Source organism: Pimephales promelas, chromosome 15, assembly GCF_988280905.1.
Source record: "Pimephales promelas chromosome 15, fPimPro1.hap1.1, whole genome shotgun sequence".
NCBI lineage: Eukaryota > Metazoa > Chordata > Actinopteri > Cypriniformes > Leuciscidae > Pimephales > Pimephales promelas.
In genome coordinates, this window is record NC_142783.1 from 14,464,176 (window position 1) to 14,470,360 (window position 6,185).

Consider the following 6,185-nt stretch of genomic DNA (forward strand, 5'->3'; position numbering starts at 1 on the left):
ATCCCTCAGACCTATAACAACAAAACAACAACATTTTTCATGTATTATGAAGAACTATTTAAAGATATTTAGCCTTGTTATTGTTCCTTTTTCCTGTATTATGATGTAAACAAACCAATGATCTTTATGTTTTCTGTTTTGTCATTATGACTATTATGGTATCTTTCCATGATCTTGTATGTAATACGTTTATAAGTTTAAATTATGAGTGACAGGTGTACTAACACTTCATAACATCAGTGACTCGACAGCACAACCTAGAACAGTTTTCCTCTGCGTTTGTAACGTCTGCACAAAGGAGACGGGCAGCTGCTCGAAGATCTCTTTTGGAGAAAACTGTTGATTTTATACTCGAAAAATGTAAGTATCACTCCTTAAAAATTAATATTACCTCAGAATGAATTGCATTGTTAGCCCACCCCAAAACTTAAACAAAATAATAATATTAAATGCTGACCAATACTTAATTATATAACTTTTTTATATACTAAAAATATAATTTAATATAACAAGCAAAATGTAATTTGTTTTGTCATATGACAGTTATGCATGAATAAATTTATATTCATAAATGCAGTGAAACATCTCAATTATCAGTCAATCGATGAATTAATGGATACATTAATTAAATAATTCAATTTTATATACTGACAACAATAATAAAAATGAATAAATGAGTAAAAGAACAAATAAAAGTAACCATCACAATAAACAAATGCATTATACAAGTCAACAACACATGAAACAAAGCTTTATTCAAACTACAAACATGTATTTACAGGGCTGAACACCACATCCTAATGCCGTCTCAACACAGCGGTTCCCATTCTGCGGCTTTATTCTGATGAATTCACCAGAGGGGACTGTGCCTTCGTCCCGGAGCTTGTTGCTGCGCTGCGCTTCACAATCTGAGGCAATAAGGGCAGGTGGAGAGATAGAGGGTCTTGTAAGGGCAGGTGGAGAGATGGAGGGACTCATCCATGGCACCACTTCCAGGATGCAGCTCTAGGCTCCTCATCCTCAGTGCTCACACCAGTCTGCAGACATTTCAGATCCTACAAAAATGCACAAACATTATACAAAAGCAGTAATTTTAACACAATGTCATTTGATTTATGTATTAAAAATAACCTTACTTTATATTTGAGTAAAATCCCTAAAACAAATGCTGCCATCATCTTTCCTTGCAGGTCTTGCTCCACCACAAAAGCTATGCAGCAAATGCACAGAAATCAAGAATCAGAAAAGTGTTGTAATTTCTCTACTTGAAATTTGTACAATAATTCAAATAAACTACAATTTAAGATTGAATAGATTTTGTTATCCATTTCTGTAGTATACTCACTCAGAGCCTTTCATGACAGCATTCAGCATCATGAGCCTCTCTCCAGCAGATAAACACACGCGTGTTCTTCTGTCCCTGTAACATACAGACAAGATTCACATTACGAGTTCAACACTGAATTTACATGCTGAGGTTGATGTGTTAACTCACTTTTAATCCAACTTAAATGTTCCTCAATATATCAACACTAATAAGGGACAAATTAAATATAACATATTTAGTTACTTTATAGATTTGTTTATTTACCTTATTTACAGTACATTTGTCTAATGTAAGTAGTGTTGTTGACAACAGTGAATTATCCTTCATATTAATAGCACACATAACGTTACATCACTCAGATGTATTTTTCATGTTGGGATGTGCTCATCTGCAATACTTAAACAATATTTTCATTTCAGATGTAAATAGACATTTTAAATAAGCGTATTTAAGATGTAACGTTATATGGTTATGTAAATCCATTTTAGAAACTTACGTGTAGCCTACTTACTGGAGCTCCCCTGTTTAACTAACTAATAAAACATGTGTTTACAGCAAAATCACAACTATACTATACTGTCTAAGTCCTTTAGACCTTCAACAGTTAAAACGTTTACTCTATAGTAGTTTAACACATACGATTTAAACACAAGAAACCGTGTTTACTCACATTTGAAAACCCCTGCTGATCTCCGATGTTGATAATGACGTATGCTCTCCCGTGGCCTCCTGGGATAGAAGAGTATCCATCGGATGAACACTCAAAAATCGGGGCGAAAGCAGGAGATCATCCGGGAACTTCTCGCCTACTCTTTTATGAGTACTGAGGTTTCGGACATACTACTCCTTTCAAATACTGTTTCCCCCTACTATATAGTACGAAAGTAGGAATATTCGGACGTACTATAAGTATACGTATGCCCGAATCTCGCGATAATTAGTACGTCACTCTGGTAATTCTCGCCTACTCTTTTATGGATACTAAGGATTCGGACATACTTATTCGCTCGCCTACTGCTTTTTCCATACTATATAGTAGGGAAGTATGCGGTTTCGGACGCAGCCCATGTCTCATGGCCCTCTATCAGAATCCAGAGTTTTGGGAAGATTGGAGAAACTTAATTTTTCACCCCCAAAAAAAACCGTAAGGGGTACCACTGTCGTTTTTTTTTTCGGGCCGAATTTTTGAGTTGCGATATCTCAGCTCTGGAAGGGGCTAGAGCCTCCATTTTTGCACTCAGGTCTAAGTCTCATGGCCCTCTATCAGAATCCAGAGTTTTGGGAAGATTGGAGAAACTTAATTTTTCGCCCAAAAAAAAAAAACGTAAGGGGTACCACTGTCGTTTTTTTTTCGGGCCGAATTTTTGAGTTTCGATATCTCAGCTCTGGAAGGAGCTAGAGCCTCCATTTTTGCACTCAGGTCTAAGTCTCATGGCCCTCTATCAGAATCCAGAGGTTTGGGAAGATTGGAGGAACTTAATTTTTCGCCCAAAAAAAAAAACGTAAGGGGTACCACTGTCGTTTTTTTTTTCGGGCCGAATTTTTGAGTTTCGATATCTCAACTCTGGAAGGGGCTAGAGCCTCCATTTTTGCACTCAGGTCTAAGTCTCATGGCCCTCTATCAGAATCCAGAGTTTTGGGAAGATTGGAGAAACTTAATTTTTCGCCCAAAAAAAAAAAACGTAAGGGGTACCACTGTCGTTTTTTTTTCGGGCCGAATTTTTGAGTTTTGATATCTCAGCTCTGGAAGGGGCTAGAGCCTCCATTTTTGCACTCAGGTCTAAGTCTCATGGCCCTCTATCAGAATCCAGAGTTTTGGGAAAATTGGAGAAACTTAATTTTTCGCCAAAAAAAAAAAAAAACGTAAGGGGTACCACTGTCGTTTTTTTTTTCGGGCCGAATTTTTGAGTTTCGATATCTCAGCTCTGGAAGGGGCTAGAGCCTCCATTTTTGCACTCAGGTCTAAGTCTTATGGCCCTCTATCAGAATCCAGAGTTTTGGGAAGATTGGAGAAACTTAATTTTTCGCCCAAAAAAAAAAACGTAAGGGGTACCACTGTCGTTTTTTTTTCGGGCCGAATTTTTGAGTTTCGATATCTCAGCTCTGGAAGGAGCTAGAGCCTCCATTTTTGCACTCAGGTCTAAGTCTCATGGCCCTCTGTCAGAATCCAGAGTTTTGGGAAGATTGGAGGAACTTAATTTTTCGCCCAAAAAAAAAAACGTAAGGGGTACCACTGTCGTTTTTTTTTTCGGGCCGAATTTTTGAGTTTCGATATCTCAACTCTGGAAGGGGCTAGAGCCTCCATTTTTGCACTCAGGTCTAAGTCTCATGGCCCTCTATCAGAATCCAGAGTTTTGGGAAGATTGGAGAAACTTAATTTTTCGCCCAAAAAAAAAAAACGTAAGGGGTACCACTGTCGTTTTTTTTTCGGGCCGAATTTTTGAGTTTTGATATCTCAGCTCTGGAAGGGGCTAGAGCCTCCATTTTTGCACTCAGGTCTAAGTCTCATGGCCCTCTATCAGAATCCAGAGTTTTGGGAAGATTGGAGGAACTTAATTTTTCGCCCAAAAAAAAAAAAACGTAAGGGGTACCACTGTCGGGTTTTTTTTCGGGCCGAATTTTTGAGTTTCAATATCTCAACTCTGGAAGGGGCTAGAGCCTCCATTTTTGCACTCAGGTCTAAGTTTCATGGCCCTCTATCAGAATCCAGAGTTTTGGGAAGATTGGAGAAACTTAATTTTTCGCCCAAAAAAAAAAACGTAAGGGGTACCACTGTCGTTTTTTTTTTCGGGCCGAATTTTTGAGTTTCGATATCTCAACTCTGGAAGGGGCTAGAGCCTCCATTTTTGCACTCAGGTCTAAGTCTCATGGCCCTCTATCAGAATCCAGAGTTTTGGGAAGATTGGAGAAACTTAATTTTTCACCCAAAAAAAAAAAACGTAAGGGGTACCACTGTCGTTTTTTTTTCGGGCCGAATTTTTGAGTTTTGATATCTCAGCTCTGGAAGGGGCTAGAGCCTCCATTTTTGCACTCAGGTCTAAGTCTCATGGCCCTCTATCAGAATCCAGAGTTTTGGGAAGATTGGAGGAACTTAATTTTTCGCCCAAAAAAAAAACCGTAAGGGGTACCACTGTCGTTTTTTTTTTCGGGCCGAATTTTTGAGTTTCGATATCTCATCTCTGGAAGGGGCTAGAGCCTCCATTTTTGCACTCAGGTCTAAGTCTCATGGCCCTCTATCAGAATCCAGAGTTTTGGGAAGATTGGAGAAACTTAATTTTTCACCCCAAAAAAAAACGTAAGGGGTACCACTGTCGTTTTTTTTTTCGGGCCGAATTTTTGAGTTTCGATATCTCAGCTCTGGAAGGGGCTAGAGCCTCCATTTTTGCACTCAGGTCTAAGTCTCATGGCCCTCTATCAGAATCCAGAGTTTTGGGAAGATTGGAGAAACTGAATTTTTCGCCCAAAAAAAAAAAAACGTAAGGGGTACCACTGTCGTTTTTTTTTCGGGCCGAATTTTTGAGTTTCGATATCTCAGCTCTGGAAGGAGCTAGAGCCTCCATTTTTGCACTCAGGTCTAAGTCTCATGGCCCTCTATCAGAATCCAGAGTTTTGGGAAGATTGGAGGAACTTAATTTTTCGCCCAAAAAAAAAACGTAAGGGGTACCACTGTCGTTTTTTTTTTCGGGCCGAATTTTTGAGTTTCGATATCTCAACTCTGGAAGGGGCTAGAGCCTCAATTTTTGCACTCAGGTCTAAGTCTCATGGCCCTCTATCAGAATCCAGAGTTTTGGGAAGATTGGAGAAACTTAATTTTTCGCCCAAAAAAAAAAAACGTAAGGGGTACCACTGTCGTTTTTTTTTTCGGGCCGAATTTTTGAGTTTTGATATCTCAGCTCTGGAAGGGGCTAGAGCCTCCATTTTTGCACTCAGGTCTAAGTCTCATGGCCCTCTATCAGAATCCAGAGTTTTGGGAAGATTGGAGAAACTTAATTTTTCGCCCAAAAAAAAAACGTAAGGGGTACCACTGTCGTTTTTTTTTTCGGGCCGAATTTTTGAGTTTCGATATCTCAACTCTGGAAGGGGCTAGAGCCTCAATTTTTGCACTCAGGTCTAAGTCTCATGGCCCTCTATCAGAATCCAGAGTTTTGGGAAGATTGGAGAAACTTAATTTTTCGCCCAAAAAAAAAAAACGTAAGGGGTACCACTGTCGTTTTTTTTTCGGGCCGAATTTTTGAGTTTCGATATCTCATCTCTGGAAGGGGCTAGAGCCTCCATTTTTGCACTCAGGTCTAAGTCTCATGGCCCTCTATCAGAATCCAGAGTTTTGGGAAGATTGGAGGAACTTAATTTTTCACCCCAAAAAAAAAACGTAAGGGGTACCACTGTCGTTTTTTTTTTCGGGCCGAATTTTTGAGTTTCGATATCTCAGCTCTGGAAGGGGCTAGAGCCTCCATTTTTGCACTCAGGTCTAAGTCTCATGGCCCTCTATCAGAATCCAGAGTTTTGGGAAGATTGGAGAAACTTAATTTTTCGCCCAAAAAAAAAAAAACGTAAGGGGTACCACTGTCGTTTTTTTTCGGGCCGAATTTTTGAGTTTCGATATCTCAGCTCTGGAAGGAGCTAGAGCCTCCATTTTTGCACTCAGGTCTAAGTCTCATGGCCCTCTATCAGAATCCAGAGTTTTGGGAAGATTGGAGAAACTTAATTTTTCGCCCAAAAAAAAAAAACGTAAGGGGTACCACTGCCGTTTTTTTTTCGGGCCGAATTTTTGAGTTTCGATATCTCAGCTCTGGAAGGAGCTAGAGCCTCCATTTTTGCACTCAGATCTAAGTCTCATGGCCCTCTATCAGAATCCAGA

General features: G+C 39.4%; 1 long non-coding RNA gene across 1 annotated transcript; it reads right to left on the reverse strand.

Annotated features, from left to right (window-relative positions):
* Positions 1-734: 734 nt before the first annotated feature.
* LOC148973499 (uncharacterized) lies at positions 735-2,353 on the reverse strand. The gene is made up of 4 exons (XR_016146665.1): positions 1,998-2,353; positions 1,346-1,420; positions 1,137-1,210; positions 735-1,055 (listed from the first exon to the last, which is right to left on the reverse strand). It is a non-coding gene; the product is annotated as an uncharacterized LOC148973499 (long non-coding RNA).
* Between the last annotated feature and the right edge of the window lie 3,832 nt (positions 2,354-6,185).